Raw genomic sequence first — 20,060 nt, 5'->3', positions numbered from 1 at the left:
TCTGTTTCTCTCTCTTGGGTGGCGGCTAAGTCCTATTTATAGTGGACTTGGTACTCTTCCCAAATGTTGGCGGGAAAGGATCCCACAACGGCCAGATTTGAAGGGGGACAAGAAGTACACCCTATCCTGACTAAAGTGGTCTTCGCCTGCAAAAGCCTATGGTCCTGACGCTGCGGTGGGCTCGGCGATGACCTCCGTCCTGCCGTCCTGGCGGTCTTGGTCTTATTGCACCAGAATGGAAACCTTTGGTTGATTCCTCGGGACTCCGCGCCTGTTGCTTGCCTCCTTTGCACCAAAGAGGAAACTAGCGCTCTGCGCTCGCTGGCACCCGCCTGGCCTTGGTCGTCATGGCTCATGTCAGCCGAACCTCGTGAGGTGCACCTTGCATAGAAGTCTTCGCTCCTCGGGAGCCAGCCTGAGGAGGCCGATCCCCTTGGAGGTCTTGGCATCGTCCGCCTTGCGAGGCTTGGCCCCTCACGAGGGTCTTGAGTTGTTGATGCTGAAGCTGGGCCGTACCAGGCCGTCGATGGAGTCATGCAGTGGGCCGCATGCAGGCAAGTCTGGGTACCCCCATATCCAAAATGCCGACAGTAGCCCCCGGGCCCAAGGCGTGCTCGGACTTGGCTTCTAGGCGAAGCCAAGGGGCAAGTGCGGTGCGCCGCGGGCCCTAACCGCCTGCGGCCTTGAACGACGCGTGGCGATTGATGAGACGTAGGCGTCTCCGCTTCCCCACGCTGCCTCGGCAACCGTTCCTGGCTGCCAAAAGGGGCTGACACCTGCCATTGAGCTTTCATTGCCTTCCTTCCGTCTTGCTCCAGATCCCCTTTTCTCCACGCCAGAAAAAACCTCCAGATATGCCAGTCCTCCCCACCAAGCTCTCGACCGATGGCCGCCGAGAAAGCTAAAGCTCCTGCCCCGGCTGCCGGCCCCGCCTGGTTCAAGTCGGCGCTGATCTCGCCCTTCGTCGCCGAGGAGAAGCTCCAGACTGCGCTTCTCCTGACGGCGAGCGACAATGGCGAATGGGGGAAGACGGCGCTCCATGTCGCCTCCACCAAGTCGGAGCCCGTGAACAACACCTTCTACCCCTTCTTCCTGCTCAGCGTCTATGCAGGGTTGATTCCTCCTTTTCCCCGCTTCTTCTACGATGTTCTCCACCATTACGGCCTCCACGCACTCCACCTTCATCCCAACTCTGTCCTCCTTCTGTCCATCTTCACCTTCTACTACGAGGTGTTCGTGGGAGTGATGCCCTCCGTCGCGATGCTCCGCCACTTCTTCTACCTCCGTGTGAACGACCACCAGCCCGCTGGGTGTGCTGGCTTCATCGCGGCCCATGGCAGCAATGCGATTTCGCGCGCTGGGAAGAAGGTGGAGGATGTCCGGAACAAATGGGTCCTCATGGATGCCAAGTGCTCCCATGTCTTGCTGGAGCTGTCGACCGAGCTCCCGACCTCTGAGAAGGGATGGTCTTCTGAGAAGATCACCGACCCCTAGTTGAGGCCACTGATGAAGAAGATGGAGGACGACCTGAAGGCGGAGAAGCTGATGGGGGCCACTGTTGGGTAACACGGTAATTTCAAAAAAAATCCTACGATCACGCAAGATCTATCTAGGTGATGCATAGCAACGAGAGGGGAGAGTGTTGTCTACGTACCCTCGTAGACCAAAAGCGGAAGCGTTATGACAACGCGGTTGATGTAGTCGTACGTCTTCACGATCCGACCGATCCTAGCACCGAAAGGTACAACACCTCTGCGATCTGCACACGTTCAGCCCGGTGACGTCCCATGAACGCTAGATCCAGCTGAGGTCAGCACGACGGCGTGTTGACGGTGATGATGAAGTTACCGGTGCAGGGCTTCGCCTAAGCACTACAACGATATGACCGAGGTGGAAATCTATGGAGGGGGGGCACCGCACACGGCTAAACAATCAACTTGTGTGTCTATGGGGTGCCCCCCTTCCCCGTATATAAAGGAGTGGAGGAGGGGGAGGGTCGGCCCTCTATGGCGCGCCCAAGGGGGCACTACTAGGGAAAAGCTTATATGCAGACGCTTACTAGTAGCGCGGGTTTATAACCCTCGCTGCTGCTACTTACTAGTAGCACGGGTTTTTATCCACCGCTACTACTAAGTTGATAGTAGTAGCGCGGGTTTATAACCCTCGCTACTACTAAGTGGTCTCTACCGTGCCCCCCGGGGACAATGCCATAGTAGTAGCGAGGGGTACAAAACCGCGCTACTACTATCAACTTAGTAGTAGCGCAGGTTTATACCCCTCATGATGTCTACTACACAACCTTCTTCTTGTAGATGTTGTTGGGCCTCCAAGTGCAGAGGTTTGTAGGGCAGTGGCAAATTTCCCTCAAGTGGATGACCTAAGGTTTATCAATCTGTGGGAGGCGTAGGATGAAGATGGTCTCTCTCAAACAACCTTGCAACCAAATAACAAAGAGTCTCTTGTGTCCCCAACACACCCAATACAATGGTAAATTGTATAGGTGCACTAGTTCGGCAAAGAGATGGTGATACAAGTGCAGTATGGATGGTAGATATAGGTTTTTGTAATCTGAAAATATAAAAACAGCAAGGTAACTAATGATAAAAGTGAGCATAAACGGTATTGCAATTCTTCGAAACAAGGCCTAGGGTTCATACTTTCACTAGTGCAAGTTCTCTCAACAATAATAACATAACTAGATCATATAACTATCCCTCAACATGCAACAAAGAGTCATTCCAAAGTCACTAATAGCGGAGAACAAACGAAGAGATTTTCGTAGGGTACGAAACCACCTCAAAGTTATCCTTTCTGATCGATCTATTCAAGAGTCTGTAGTAAAATAACACGAAGCTATTCTTTCCGTTCGATCTATCATAGAGTTCGTACTAGAATAACACCTTAAGACACAAATCAACCAAAACCCTAATGTCACCTAGATATTCCAATGTCACCTCAAGTATCCGTGGGCATGATTATACGATATGCATCACACAATCTCAGATTCAGCTATTCAACCAACACAAAGTACTTCAAAGAGTGCCCAAAGTTTCTACCAGAGAGTCAAGACAAAAACGTGTGCCAACCCCTATGCATAAGTTCATTGAACCCGCAAGTTGATCACCAAAAACATACATCAAGTAGATCACATGAATATCCCATTGTCACCACAGATAAGCACAGCAAGACATACATCAAGTGTTCTCAAATCCTTAAAGACTCAATCCGATAAGATAACTTCAAAGGGAAAACTCAATCCATTACAAGAGAATAGAGGGGGAGAAACATCATAAGATCCAACTATAATAGCAAAGCTCGCGATACATCAAGATCGTGCCAAATCAAGAACACGAGAGAGAGAGAGAGATCAAACACATAGCTACTGGTACATACCCTCAGCCCCGAGGGTGAACTACTCCCTCCTCGTCATGGAGAGCGCCGGGATGATGAAGATGGCCACCGGTGAGGGATCCCCCCTCTCGCAGGGTGCCGGAACAGGGTCCCGATTGGTTTTTGGTGACTATAGAGGCTTGCGGCGGCGGAACTCCCGGTCTAGGTTCTTTTCTGGAGGTTTCAGTATTTATAGAAATTTTTGGCGTAGGTCTCATGTCAGGGGGGTCTCCGGGCTGTCCACGAGGCAGGGGGCACGCCCTAGGGGGGCGCCCTCCACAATCGTGGGCAGCCCGGGACTCTTCTGGCCCAACTCTTACACTCCCGGGGCTTCTTTTGGTTCATAAAAATTCATCAAAAATTTGCACGTCAATTGGACTCCGTTTGGTATTCCTTTTCTGTAAAACTCAAAAACAAGGAAAAAACAGAAACTGGAAGTGGGCTCTAAGTTAATAGGTTAGTCCCAAAAATGATATAAAAGTGTTTAGTAAAGCCCATAAACATCCAAAACAGGTAATATAATAGCATGGAACAATAAAAAATTATAAATAAGTTGGAGACGCATCAAGCATCCCCAAGCTTAATTCCTGCTCGTCCTCGAGTAGGTAAACGATAAAAATAGAATTTTTGATGTGGAATTCTACCTAGCGTGTTCCTCAATGTAATTTTCTTTATTGTGGCATGAATGTTCAGATCCAAAGGATTCAAGATAAAAGTTTAATATTGACATAAAAATAGTAATACTTCAAGCATACTAACAAAGTAATCATGTCTTCTCAAAATAACATGGCCAAAGAAAGCCATCCCTACAAAATCATATAGTCTGGCTATGCTCTATCTTCATCACACAAAGTATTTAATCATGCACAGCCCCGATGACAAGCCAAGCAATTGTTTCATACTTTTGATGTTCTCAAACTTTTTCAATCTTCACGCAATACATGAGCGTGAGCCATGTACATAGCACTATAGGTGGAATAGAATGGTGGTTGTGGAGAAGACAAAAAGGAGGAGAAGATAGTCTCACGTCAACTAGGTGTATCAACGGGCTATGGAGATGCCCATTAATAGATATCAATGTGAGTGAGTAGGGATTGCCATGCAACAGATGCACTAGAGCTATAAGTGTATGAAAGCTCAAAAAGAAACTAAGTGGGTGTGCATCCAACTTGCTTGCTCACGAAGACCTAGGGCAATTTGAGGAAGCCCATCATTGGAATATACAAGCCAAGTTCTATAATGTAAAATTCCCACTAGTATATGAAAGTGACAACATAGGAGACTCTCTATCATGAAGATCATGGTGCTACTTTGAAGCACAAGTGTGAAAAAAGGATAGTAACATTGTCCCTTCTCTCATTTTCTCTCATTTCTTTTATTTTTTTTATTTTGGTGGGCTTCTTTGGCCTCTTTTTATTTGGGCTTCTTTGGCCTCTTTTATTTTTCATAAAGTCTGGAGTCTCATCCTAACTTGTGGGGGAATCATAGTCTCCATCATCCTTCCCTCACTTGGGACAATGCTCTAATAATGAAGATCATCACACTTTTATTTACTTTACAACTCAAGAATTACAACTTAATACTTAGAACAAAATATGAGTCTATGTGAATGCCTTCGGCGGTGTACCGGGATATGCAATGAATCAAGAGCAACATGTATGAAAGAATTATGAAGGTGGCTTTGCCACAAATACGATGGCAACTACATGATCATGCAAAAGCAATATGACAATAATGGAATGTGTCATAATAAACAGAACAGTGGAAAGTTGCATGGCAATATATCTCGGAATGGCTATGGAAATGCCATAATAGGTAGGTATGGTAGCTGTTTTGAGGAAGGTATATGGTGGGTGTATGATACCAGCGAAAGGTGTGCGGTATTAGAGAGGCTAGCAATGGTGGAAGGGTGAGAGTGCGTATAATCCATGGACTCAACATTAGTCATAAAGAACTCACATACTTATTGCAAAAATCTATTAGTTATCAAAATGAAGTACTGCGTGCATGCTCCTAGGGGGATAGATTGGTAGGAAAAGACCATCGCTCGTCCCCGACCGCCACTCATAAGGAAGACAATCAATAAATAAATCATGCTCCGACTTCATCACATAACGGTTCACCATATGTGCATGCTACGGGAATCACAAACTTTAACACAAGTATCTCTCAAACTCACAATTACTCAACTAGCATGACTCTAATATCACCATCCTCATATCTCAAAAAAAATATCAAGTATCAAACTTCTCATAGTATTCAATGCTCTATATATGATAGTTTTTATTATACCTATCTTGGATGCCCATCATATTAGGACTAATTTTATAACCAAAGAAAATACCATGCTGTTCTAAAAGACTCTCAAAATAATATGAGTGAAGCATGAGAGATCAATAATTTATAAAAAATAAAACCACCACCGTGCTCTAAAAAGGTATAAGTGAAGCACTAGAGCAAATGACAAACTACTCCAAAAGATATAAGTGAAGCACATAGAGTATTCTAATAATTATGCAACTATGTGAAGACTCTCTAACATTTAAGAATTTCATATCTTGGTATTTTATTCAAATAGAAAGCAAAACAAAACAAAACAAAATTACATTTTAAGGATAGCACACATCATGTGAAGAAGCAAAAACTTAGGCTCAACCGATACTAAGCGATAGTTGTTGAAGAAGAAAGGTGGGATGCCTACCGGGGCATCCCAAGCTTAGGTGCTTGAGACTTCTTAGAATATTATCTTGGGGTGCCTTGGGCATCCCCAAGATTGAGCTTTTTTTTCTTCTTAATTCCTTTTATATCTCGGTTTCCTAAATCTCGAAAGCTTCATTCACACCAAACTCAACAAGAACTCGTGAGACAAGTTAGTATAAACCAATGCAAAAACCTTATCATCTTCTACTGTAACAAATCACTAATATTGTTATTTAACATTGCATACTAAATGTATCTGCATATTTAATACACCTATCCTCAAATAGAATCATTAAACAAGCAAACATATACAAACAATGCAAACACAACAGCAATCTGCCAAAACTGTATAGTCTGTAAAGAATACAAGATTCATCATACTTCCCTAACTCCAAAAATTATGAGAAAAATACTGGACTGTAGAATATTTATCATATATTAATATGTAAAAAGTTCTAATATTATATCATTCTCTTACTTTTCTAGGGAATTTTTGCAACAGCGGTAAACTTTCTGTTTTGAAACAACAACATGTATACTTGCAAAATAAGCATGGTAAAGGCTATCCTTGACATTTCTATTGAAAATATAGATGCAAAACATTATTCTAAATAACAGCAAACAAATATTAACAAAATAAAATGACACTCCATGCAAAACACATATCATGTGGTGAATAAAAATATAACTCCAAGTAAAGCTACCGATGAACGAAGACGAAAGAGGGGATGCCTTCCGGGCATCCCCAAGCTTAGGCTCTTGGTTGTCCTTGAATATTACCTTGGGGTGCCTTGGGAATCCCCAAGCTTAGGCTCTTTCCACTCTTTATTCCATAGTCCATCGAATCTTTACCCAAAACTTGAAAACTTCACAACACAAAACTCAACAGAAAACTCGTAAGCTCCGTTAGTATAAGAAAATAAATCACCACTTAGGTACTGTTGTGAACTCATTATAACTTCATATTGGTGTAATATCTACTGTATTCCAAATTCTCTATGGTCCATACCCTCCGATACTACTCATAGATTCATCAAAATAAGCAAACAACACATAGAAAACAGAATCTGTCAAAAACAGAACAGTCTGTAGTAATCTGTATCATTCGAATACTTCTGTAACTCCAAAAATTCTGAAATAAATTGGTGGACCTGAGGAATTTGTCTATTAATAATCTTCAAAAATAATCAACCTAAAACTACTCCCCAATAAATAATGGCAGCTAATCTTGTGAGAGCTAAAGTTTCTGTTTTTTACAGCAAGCTTGCAAAGACTTCACCCAAGTCTTCCCAAAGGTTCTACTTGGCACAACCACTAATTAAAACATAAAACCACATCTAACCAGAGTCTATATGAATTATTTATTACTAAACAGGAGCGAAAAGCAAGAAACAAAAATAACATTGGGTTGCCTCCCAACAAGCGCTAACGTTTAACGCCCCTAGCTAGGCATGATGATTTCAATAATGCTCACATAAAAGATAAGAATTGAAACATAAAGAGAGCATCATGAAAAATATGACTATCACATTTAAATCTAACCCACTTCCTACGCATAGGGATTTTGTGATCAAACAACTTATGTGAACAATAATCAACTAGCATAGGAAGGCAAAACAAGCATAACTTCAAAACTTTAAGCACATAGACATGAAACTTGCAATTCCTACAAGCATATATTCCTCCCTCATAATAATTTTAAGTAGCATCATGAATGAATTCAACCATATAACCAGCACCTAAAGCATTCTCCTCATTATCTACTTGCATAGAAATTTTACTAGTCTCCACATAATCAAATTTCTTCTCATGAATAGTAGTGGGAGCGAACTCAACAAAATAATTATCATGTGAGGCATAATCCAATTGAAAACTAAAATCATGATGACAAGTTTCATGGTTATCATTATTCTTAATAGCATACAAGTCATCACAATAATCATCATAGATAGCAACTTTGTTCTCATAATCAATTGGAACCTCCTCCGAAATAGTGGATTCATCACTAAATAAAGTCATGACCTCTCCAAATCCACTTTCATAAATATAATCATCATAATTAGGAGGCATGCTTCCATCATAATAAATTTTCTCATCAAAACTTGGGGGACAAAAAATATTATCAAACATAGCATCCCCAAGCTTGCGGCTTTGCATATCATTAGAATCATGGGTATTCAAAGAATTCATACTAATAACATTGCAATCATGCTCATCATTCAAAGATTTAGTGCCAAACATTTTGTAGATTTCTTGTTCTAGCACTTGAGCACAATTTTCCTTTCCATCATTTTCACGAAAGATATTAAAAAGATGAAGCGTACGAGACAAACTCAATTCCATTATTTTGTAGTTTTCTTTTATAGACTAAACTAGTGATAAAACAAGAAACTAAAATATTCTATTGCAAGATCTAAAGATATACCTTCAATCCCTCACCTCCTCGGCAACGGCGCCAGAAAAAAGCTTGATGTCTACTACACAACCTTCTTCTTGTAGACGTTGTTGGGCCTTCAAGTGCAGAGGTTTGTAGGATAGTAGCAAATTTCCCTCAAGTGGATGACCTAAGGTTTATCAATCTGTGGGAGGCATAGGATGAAGATGGTCTCTCTCAAACAACCCTGCAACCAAATAACAAAGAGGCTCTTGTGTCCCCAACACACCCAATATAATGGTAAATTGTATAGGTGCACTAGTTCGGCGAAGAGATGGTGATACAAGTGCAGTATGGATGGTAGATATAGGTTTTTGTAATTTGAAAATATAAAAACAGCAAGGTAACTAATAGCAAAAGTGAGCATAAACGGTATTGCAATGCTTTGAAACAAGGCCTAGGGTTCATACTTTCACTAGTGCAAGTTCTCTCAACAATAATAACATAACTAGATCATATAACTATCCCTCGACATGCAACAAAGAGTCACTCCAAAGTCACTAATAGCGGAGAACAAACGAAGAGATTATGGTCGGGTATGAAACCACCTCAAAGTTATCCTTTCTGATCGATCTATTCAAGAGTCCGTAGTAAAATAACACGAAGCTATTCTTTCCGTTCGATCTATCATAGAGTTCGTACTAGAATAACACCTTAAGATACAAATCAACCAAAACCCTAATGTCACCTAGATACTCCAATGTCACCTCAAGTATCCGTGGGCATGATTATGCGATATGCATCACACAATCTCAGATTCATCTATTCAACCAACACAAAGTACTTCAAAGAGTGCCCCAAAGTTTCTACCGGAGAGCCAAGACGAAAACGTGTGCCAACCCCTATCCATAAGTTCATTGAACCCGCAAGTTGATCACCAAAACATGCATCAAGTAGATCACATGAATATCCCATTTTCACCACAGATAAGCACGACAAGACGTACATCAAGTGTTCTCAGATCCTTAAAGACTCAATCCGATAAGATAACTTCAAAGGGAAAACTCAATCCATTACAAGAGAGTAGAGATGGAGAAACATCATAAGATCCAACTATAATAGCAAAGCTCGCGATACATCAAGATCGTGCCAAATCAAGAACACGAGAGAGAGAGAGAGAGAGAGATCAAACACATAGCTACTGGTACATACCCTCAGCCCCGAGGGTGAACTACTCCCTCCTCATCATGGAGAGCGCCGGGATGATGAAGATGGCCACCGGTGAGGGATCCCCCCTCTGGCAGGGTGCCGTAACAGGGTCCCGATTGGTTTTTGGTGGCTATAGAGGCTTGCGGAGGTAGAACTCCCGATCTAGGTTCTTTTCTGTAGGTTTCGTTATTTATAGGAATTTTTGGCGTAGGTCTCACGTCATGGGGGGTCTCCGGGCTGTCCACGAGGCAGGGGGCGCGCCCTGGGGGGTGCCCTCCACCCTCGTGGGCAGCCCGGGACTCTTCTGGTCCAACTCTTGCACTCCCGGGGCTTCTTTTGGTCCATAAAAATTCGTCAAAAATTGGCATGTCAATTGGACTCAGTTTGGTATTCCTTTTCTGTGAAACTCAAAAACAAGGAAAAAACAGAAACTGGCACTAGGCTCTAGGTTAATAGGTTAGTCCCAAAAATGATATAAAAGTGTTTAGCAAAGCCCATAAACATCCAAAACAGGTTATATAGTAGCATGGAACAATCAAAAATTATAGATACATTGGAGACGTATCACCTTGCTACTAGTAAGTACAAGGTAGGTGAAATCCCCATAACCTCAGCCGAATCCCTCCTTTCTCCCTCACTCTCCCCCCTCTCTCCATAGGCCCTCCCAAGGTGTTGCACACCTCTCCTCCATGGCGCCCAACGAGTTCACCTCTCGCGTCGTGTGCCTCCTCTTCCATGGCGCCAAAAGAGGGAGGCCGCCTCGCGCCGCCGGCGTCCCGGAGCTCGCCAGTCTTCCCCGCATATCCATGCCACCACATCAGACCACCTCACCACCGGCGACGAGCCCCGGTGCGCCCTCCATCTCATTCCTTTCTTCCTTGTTTACCCTTTTCCCTCTCCATGTCCTTCCGATTTTACTCACCTCCCATGCCCATGCCCGCGCAGGTCGTCGACATGGCCAACAAGGAGCTCTCTGCCTTGGCCGTGAAGAGGACCCTCACACCATCGTCTTGCTCTCCTCTACAGTGGATCCGGTCCCTCTACAACAGCCGTCGTTGGATCTGGTCTCCACTGCCCGTTCGGACCACCGGCGACCCTTGTCGTCGCTGGATCGAACCATTGACACCATTGACAGCATGCACGGGGTCGAATGTTTTTTTTTGGTTTTTGAAATTAATAGTAGTAGCGCGGGTCATAGACACACGCTACAGATAGTTAGTAGTAGTGCATGTCGAACCCGCGCTACTACTAACACATGTACTAGTAGCGCGCAATGCACCACACTACTACTACTTGTTAGCTGCAACGTCATAGTAGTAGCGCAGGCACCCGTGCTACTGCTAGCTTTTAACTCGCGCTACTACTAGGCTTTTTCCTACTAGTGGGGGTGTCCTACTCCCAGTAGGAGTAGGTTTCCCCCTTCCCTAGTTGGAGTAGGAGAAGAAGGAAGAGGGAGAGGGAGAGAAGGAAAGGGGGGCCGGCCCCCCTCCCAATTCGGATAGGGCTTGGGGGGGGGGCACGCCCCCACCTTGGCCTCTTCCTCCTCTCTTCCACTATGGCCCGTTAAGGCCCATTGACTCCCCGGGGGGTTCTGGTAACCTCCCGGTACTCCGGAAAAATGCTCGAACCTCTCGAAACCTTTCTGGTGTCCAAACATAGCCTTCCAATATATCAATCTTTATGTCTCGACCATTTCGCGACTCCTTGTCATGTCCGTGATCACATCCGGGATTCCGAACAACCTTCGGTACATCATATCACATAAACTCATAATACCAATCGTCATCGAATGTTAAGCGTGCGGACCCTACGGGTTCAAGAACTATGTAGACATGACCGAGACACGTCTCCGGTCAATAACCAATAGCGGAACCTGGATGCTCATATTGGTTCCTACATATTCTACGAAGATCTTTATTGGTCAAACTGCATAACAACATACGTTGTTCCCTTTGTCATCGGTATGTTACTTGCCCGAGATTCGATCGTCGGTGTCTCAATACCTAGTTCAATCTCATTACTGGAAAGTCTCTTTACTCGTTCCGTAATACTTCATCCCGCAACTAACTCATTAGTTACAATGCTTGCAAGGATTATAGTGATGAGTATTACCGAGAGGGCCCAGAGATACCTCTCCAAAACACGGAGTGACAAATCCTAATCTTGATCTATGCCAACCCAACAAACACCTTTGGAGACACCTGTAGAGCACCTCTATAATCACCCATTTATGTTGTGACGTTTGGTAGCACACAAAGTGTTCCTCCAGTATTCGGGAGTTGCATAATCTCATAGTCTGAGGAACTTATATAAGTCATGAAGAAAGAAGTAGCAATGAAACTAACATGATCATAATGCTAAGCTAATGGATGGGTCATGTCCACCACATCATTCTCCTAATGATGTGATCCCGTTCATCAAATGACAACACATGTCTATGGTTAGGAAACATAGCCATCTTTGATTAACGAGCTAGTCTAGTAGAGGCATACTAGGGACTATATGTTTTGTCAATGTATTCACACATGTACTAAGTTTCCGGTTAATACAATTCTAGCATGAATAATAAACATTTATCATGAATTAAGGAAATAAATAATAACTTTATTATTGCATCTAGGGCATATTTCCTTCAGTCTCCCACTTGCACTAGAGTCAATAGTCTAGATTACATTGTAATGATTCAACCCATGGAGCTTTGGTGCTGATCATGTTTTGCTCATGGAAGAGGCTTAGTCAACGGGTCTGCAACATTCAGATCCATGTGTATATTGCAAATATCTATGTCCCCCTCCGACACTTGATGATGGATGGAATTACAGCGTCTCTTGATGTGCTTGGTTCTCTTGTGAAATCTGGATTCCTTTGCCAAGGCAATTGCACCAGTATTGTCACAAAAGATTTTAATTGGACTCGATGCACTAGGTATGACACCTAGATCAGATATGAAGTCCTTCATCCAAACTCCTTCATGCGCTGCTTCCAAAGCAGCAATGTACTCCGCTTCACACGTAGATCCCGCCACGACGCTTTTCCTGGAACTACACCAACTAATAGCTCCTCCATTCAATAAAAATACATATCCGGTTTGCGACTTAGAGTCATCCAGATCAATGTCAAAGCTTGCATCAACGTAACCGTTTACAACGAGCTCTTTTTCACCTCCATAAACGAGAAACATATCCTTAGTCTTTTTCAGGTATTTCAGGATGTTTTTGACTGTTGTCCAGTGTTCCACTTCGGGATTACTTTGGTACCTCCCTGCTATGCTTATAGCAAGACATACATCAGGCCTGGTACACAACATTGCATGCATGATAGAACCTATGGCTGAAGCATAGGGAATGACTTTCATTTTCTCTCTATCTTCTGCAGTGGTCGGGCTTTGAGTCTGACTCAACTTCACACCTTGTAACACAGGCAAGAAACTTTCTTTGACTGGTCCATTTTGAACTTCTTCAAAACTTTATCAAGGTATGTGCTTTGTGAAAGTCCAATTAAGCGTCTTGATCTATCTCTATAGATCTTGATGCCCAATATGTAAGCAGCTTCACAAAGGTCTTTCATGGAAAAACTCTTATTCAGGTATCCCTTTATGCTATCCAGAAATTCTATATCATTTCCAATCAACAATATGTCATCCACATATAATATCAGAAATGCTACAGAGCTCCCACTCACTTTCTTGTAAATACAGGCTTCTCCAAAAGTCTGTATAAAACCATATGCTTTGATCACACTATCAAAGCGTTTATTCCAACTCCGAGAGGCTTGCACCAGTCCATAAATGGATCGCTGGAGCTTGCACACTTTGTTAGCACCATTTGGATCGACAAAACCTTCTGGTTGCATCATATACAACTCTTCTTCCAGAAATCCATTCAGGAATGCAATTTTGACATCCATTTACCAAATTTCATAATCATAAAATGCAGCAATTGCTAACATGATTCAGACAGACTTAAGCATCGCTACGGGTGAGAAAGTCTCATCATAGTCAACTCCTTGAACTTGTCAAAAACCTTTCACAACAAGTCGAGCTTTGTAAACAGTAACATTACCGTTTGCGTTGGTCTTCTTCTTAAAGATCCATTTATTTTCTATGGCTTGCCGATCATCGGGCAAGTCCACCAAAATCCACACTTTATTCTCATACATGGATCCCATCTCAGATTTCATGGCCTCAAGCCATTTCGCAGAATCTGGGCTCATCATCGCTTCCTCATAGTTCGTAGGTTCATCATGGTCTAGTAACATGACTTCCAGAATAGGATTACTATACCACTTTGGTGCAGATGTTACTTTGGAAGACATACGAGGTTCCGTAGTAACTTGATCTGAAGTTTCATGATCATCATCATTAACTTCCTCACTAATTGGTGTAGGAATCGTGGAACTGATTTTTGTGATGAACTAATTTACAATAAGGGAGAAGGTACAATTACTTCATCAAGTTCTACTTTCCTCCCACTCACTTCTTTCGAGAGAAACTCCTTCTCTAGAAAGGATCCATTCTTAGCAACAAAAAATTTGCCTTCGGATCTGTGATAGAAGGTGTACCCAACAGTTTCCTTTGGGTATCCTATGAAGATGCACTTTTCCGATTTGGGTTCGAGCTTATCAGGTTGGAGCTTTTTCACATAAGCATCGCAGCCCGAAACTTTAAGAAACGACAACTTTGGTTTCTTGCCAAACCATAGTTCATAAGGCGTCGTCTCAACGGATTTTGATGGTGCCCTATTTAAAGTGAATGTAACCGTCTCTAAAGCATAACCCCAAAATGATAGCGGTAAATCAGTAAGAGACATCATAGATCGCACCATATCCAATAAAGTACGGTTATGACGTTCAGACACACCATTTCGCTGTGGTGTTCCAGGTGGCGGTAATTGTGAAACTATCCCATGTTGTTTCAAATGAAGACCAAACTCGTAACTCAAATATTCTCCTCCACGATCAGATCATAGAAACTTTATTTTCTTGTTACGATGATTTTCCACTTTACTCTGAAATTCTTTGAACTTTTCAAATGTTTCAGACTTATGCTTCATTAAGTAGATATAACCATATCTGCTCAAATCATCTGTGAAGGTAAGAAAATAACGATACCCACCACGAGCCTCAATACTCATTGGACCGCATACATCGGTATGTATTATTTCCAACAAGTCAGTAGCTCGTTCCATTGTTCCGGAGAACGGAGTTTTAGTCATCTTGCCCATAAGGCATGGTTTGCAAGCACCAAGTGATTCATAATCAAGTGATTCCAAAAGTCCATCAACATGGAGTTTCTTCATGCGCTTTACACCGATATGACCCAAACGGCAGTGCCATAAATAAGTTGCACTATCATTATTGAACTTATATCTTTTGGCTTCAATACTATGAATATGTGTATCACTACTATCGAGATTCAATAAAAATAAACCACTCATCAAGGGTGCATGACCATAAAAGATATTACTCATATAAACAGAACAACCATTTATTCTATGATTTAAATGAATAACCGTATCGCATCAAACAAGATCCAAATATAATGTTCATGCTCAACGCTGGCACTAAATAACAATTATTCAGGTCTAAAACTAATACTGAAGGTAGATGTAGAGGTAGCATGCCGACCACGATCACATCGACTTTGGAACCATTTCCCACGCACATCATCACCTCATCCTTATCCAATCTTCGCTTAATCCATAGCCCCTGTTTCGAGTTGCAAATATGAGCAACAAAACCAGTATCAAATACCCAGGCGCTACTGCGAGCATTAGTTAAGTACACATCTATAACATGTATATCAAATATACCTTTCACTTTGCCATCCTTCTTATCCGCCAAATACTTGGGGCAGTTCCGCTTCCAGTGACCAGTCCCTTTGCAGTAGAAGCACTCAGTTTCAGGCTTAGGTCCAGATTTGGGTTTCTTGTCTTGAGCAGCAACCTTTTTGTCATTCTTCTTGAAGTTCCCCTTCTTACTTTGCCATTTTTCTCGAAACTAGTGGTCTTCTTGACCATCAACACTTGATGCTCCTTTTTTATTTCTACCTCGGCAGCCTTTAGCATTGCGAAGAGTTCAAGAATAGTCTTGTTCATCCCTTGCATATTATAGTTCATCATGAAGCTTTTGTAGCTTGGTGGCAGTGATTGAAGAACTCTATCAATGACACTATCATCGGGAAGATTAACTCCCAGTTGAGTCAAGTGGTTGTGGTACCCAGACATTCTGAGTATGTGTTCATTGACAGAACTATTCTCCTCCATTTTGTAGTTGTAGAACTTTATTAGAGACTTCATATCTCTCAATCTGGGTATTTGCTTGAAATATTAACTTCAACTCCTGGAACATCTCATACGCTCCATGATGTTCAAAACATCATTGAAGTCTCGGTACTAAGCTGTAAAGCATGGCACATTGAACTATCGAGTAGTCATCAACACACGTCTACCAGGCATTCACAATGTCTGCAGTTGCGGGCGCGGGTGGTACACCTAGCGGTGCTTCCAGGACGTAATTCTTCTATGCAGCAATGAGGATAATCCTCAAGTTACGGACCCAGTCCGTGTAGTTGCTGCCATCATCTTTCAACTTAGCTTTCTCTAGGAATGCATTAAAATTCAAAGGAACGGTATCATGGGCCATTGATCTACAACAATATAGACATGAAAAATACTATCAGGTACTAAGTTCATGATAAATTAAAGTTCAGTTAATCATATTACTTAAGAACTCCCACTTAGATAGACATCCCTCTAATCATCTAAGTGATCACGTGATCTAAATCAACTAAACCATGTCCGATCATCACGTGAGATGGAGTAGTTTTCAATGGTGAACATCACTATGTTGATCATATCTACTATATGATTCACGTTCGACCTTTCGGTCTCAGTGTTTCGAGGCCATATCTGCATATGCTAGGCTCGTCAAGTTTCACCCGAGTATTCTGCGTGTGCAAAACTGGCTTGCACCCGTTGTATGTGAACGTAGAGCTTATCACACCCGATCATCACGTGGTGTCTCGACACGACGAACTGTAGCAATGGTGCACACTCAGGGAGAACACTTGTACCTTGAATTTAGTAAGGGATCATCTTATAATGCTACCGCCATACTAAGCAAAGAAAGATGCATAAAGGATAAACATCACATGCAATCAAAATATGTGACATGATATGGCCATCATGATCTTGTGCTCATGATCTCCATCACCGAAGCATCGTCATGATCTCCATCGTCACCGGCGCCACACCTTGATCTCCATCGTAGCATCGTTGTCGTCTCGCCAACTATTGTTACTACGACTATCGCTACCGCTTAGTGATAAAGTAAAACAATTACATGGCGATTGCATTGCATACAATAAAGCGACAACCATATGGCTCCTGCCAGTTGCTGATAACTTGTTACAAAACATGATCATCTCATACAACAATTTATATCACATCATACCTTGACCATATCACATCACAGCATGCCCTGCAAAAACAAGTTAGACGTCCTCTACTTTGTTGTTGCAAGTTTTACGTGGCTGCTAAGAGCTTCTAGCAAGAACCGTTCTTACCTACGCACAAAAACCACAACGATTTTTCGTCAAGTGTGCTGTTTTAACCTTCAACAAGGATCGGGCATAGCCACCCTTGATTCAACTAAAGTTGGAGAAATAGACACTCACTAGCCACCTGTGTGCGTAGCACGTCGGTAGAACCAATCTCCCGTAAGCGTACGCGTAATGTTGGTATGAGCCGCTTCATCCAAAAATACCGCCGAATCAAATTATGACATGCTCGTAAGTGATGTCTACTACACAACCTTCTTCTTGTATACATTGTTGGGCCTGCAAGTGCACAGGTTTGCAGGACAGTAGAAAATTTCTCTCAAGTGGATGACCTAAGGTTTATCAATCCGTGGGAGGCGTAGGATGAAGATGGTCTCTCTCAAACAACCCTGCAACCAAATAACAAAGAGTCTCTTGTGTCCCCAACACAACCAATACAATGGTAAATTGTTTAGGTGCACTAGTTCGGCGAAGAGATGGTGATACAAGTGCAATATGGATAGTAGTAAAGGTATTTGTAATCTGAAATTATAAAACAGCAAGGTGACAAGTGATAAAAGTGAGCACAAACGGTATTGCAATGATAGGAAACAAGGCCTAGGGTTCATTCTTTCACTAGTGCAAGTTCTGTCAACAATAATAACATAGATAGATCATATAACAATCCCTCAACATGCAACAAAGAGTCACTCCAAAGCCACTAATAGTGGAGAACAAACGCAGAGATTATGGTAGGGTATGAAACCACCTCAAAGTTATTCTTTCAGATTGATCTATTCAAGAGTTTGTACTAGAATAACACCTTCAAACACAAATCAACCAAAACCCTAATGTCACCTAGATACTCCATTGTCACCTCAAGTTTCCGTGGGCATGATTATACGATATGCATCACACAATCTCAGATTCGTCTATTCAACCAACACAAAGTACTTCAAAGAGTGCCCCAAAGTTTCTACCGGAGAGTCAAGACGAAAACGTGTGCTAACCCCTATGCATAGGTTCATGGGCGGAACCCGCAAGTTGATCACCAAAACATACATCAAGTGGATCACGTGAATATCCCATTGTCACCACATATAAGCACGGCAAGACATACATCAAGTGTTCTCAAATCCTTAAAGACTCAATCCGATAAGATAACTTCAAAGGGAAAACTCGATCCATTACAAGAGAGTAGAGGGGGAGAAACATCATAAGATCCAACTATAATAGCAAAGCTCGCGATACATCAAGATCACGCCAAATCAAGAACACGAGAGAGAGAGATCAAACACATAGCTATTGGTACATACCCTCAGCCCCGAGGGCGAACTACTCCTTCCTCGTCATGGAGAGCGCCGGGATGATGAAGATGGCCACCAGTGAGGGATCCCCCCCTCCGACAGGGTGCCGGAATGGGCTCCCGAGAGGTTTTTGGTGGCTACAGAGGCTTGCGGCGGCGGAACTCCCGATCTATCTTCTTTATCGATGTTTTTAGGGTACGTGGACTTATATAGGCGAAAGAAGTCGGCCGGGGGAGCCTCGAGGGGCCCAGGAGATAGGGGGCCGCCCAGGGGGGTGGGGTGGGTGGGTGGGCGCGCCCTCCTGTCTCCTGGCCTCCTCGAACCTTCCCTGGCTTGTACTCCAAGTCTCCTGGATCATATCCTTTCCAAAAAACACGCTCCTGAAGGTTTCATTCCGTTTGGACTCTGTTTGATATTCCTTTTCTTCGAAATACTGAAACAAGCAATAAAACAGCAATATGGGCTGGGCCTCCGGTTAGTAGGTTAGTCCCAAAAGTAATATAAAAGTGTATAATAAAGCCCATAATCATTCAAAACAGATAATAAAATAGCATGAATGCTTCATAAATTATAGATACGTTGGAGACGTATCAGCATCCCCAAGCTTAATTCCTGCTCGTCCTCGAGTAGGTAAATGATAAAAGAAAGAATTTATGAAGTGTGAATGCTAGCAGGTGCACAAGTTTGATCAATGATAATTTCAATCACCTTTTCTAGCATGTTTATATGTCATAACAGTAGTTCATCTCATAGAACTTTTCATGATCAAGTAACAAGCTATTCACATGTTAAAGCCGAGACCACAAACTTTCTTGAAAACTAGCAAACTTCATTCTTAGTCATCAAACAATTGCAATTCATCTTATTTTCAGGAAGGGTCTATGTCAGAGCTTTGATTTAGCAAACTCCACATAATCAACTATCATATAGTCTTCTACAATTGCTAACACTCACGTTATATTAATGGGTCCAAAGTTTTAATCGAACACAGAGAAAGATAGGGGCTTATAATTTCGCCTCCCAACATATTCACCTTTGGGTGATGTCAACAATAATAGTTCATGCTAACGTACATTCTATTGGATATATATGTCAGGATCTCTCCAACACGAGGTGCTTGCCAAAGGATAAAATGAAAAAGGGAAAGGTGAAGATCACCTTGACTCTTGCATAAAGTAAAAGACATAAAGTAAAAGATAGGCCCTTCGCAGAGGGAAGTAGAGGTTGTCATGCGCTTTTAGGGTTGGATACACAAAATCTTAATGCAGAAGAACATCACTTTATATTGCCCCTTGTATATGGACCTTTATTACGCAGTTCGTCGCTTTTATTGCTTCCATAACAAGATCGTACAAAGCTTATTTTCTCCGCACTAATAAGTCATGCATATTTAGAGAGCAATTTTTATTGCTTGCATCGATGACAACTTACTTGAAGGATCTTACTCAATCCATAGGTAGGTATGGTGGACTCTCATGGCAAAAACTGGGTTTAACGATATTTGGAAGCACAAGTATTATCTCTACTTGGTGCAAGGAATTTT

This window comes from Triticum dicoccoides, chromosome 1B (assembly GCF_002162155.2).
Source record: "Triticum dicoccoides isolate Atlit2015 ecotype Zavitan chromosome 1B, WEW_v2.0, whole genome shotgun sequence".
NCBI classification, from domain to species: Eukaryota; Viridiplantae; Streptophyta; class Magnoliopsida; order Poales; family Poaceae; genus Triticum; species Triticum dicoccoides.
The sequence above is the reverse complement of the archived record's forward strand: the minus strand, read 5'-3'. Positions refer to the sequence as shown.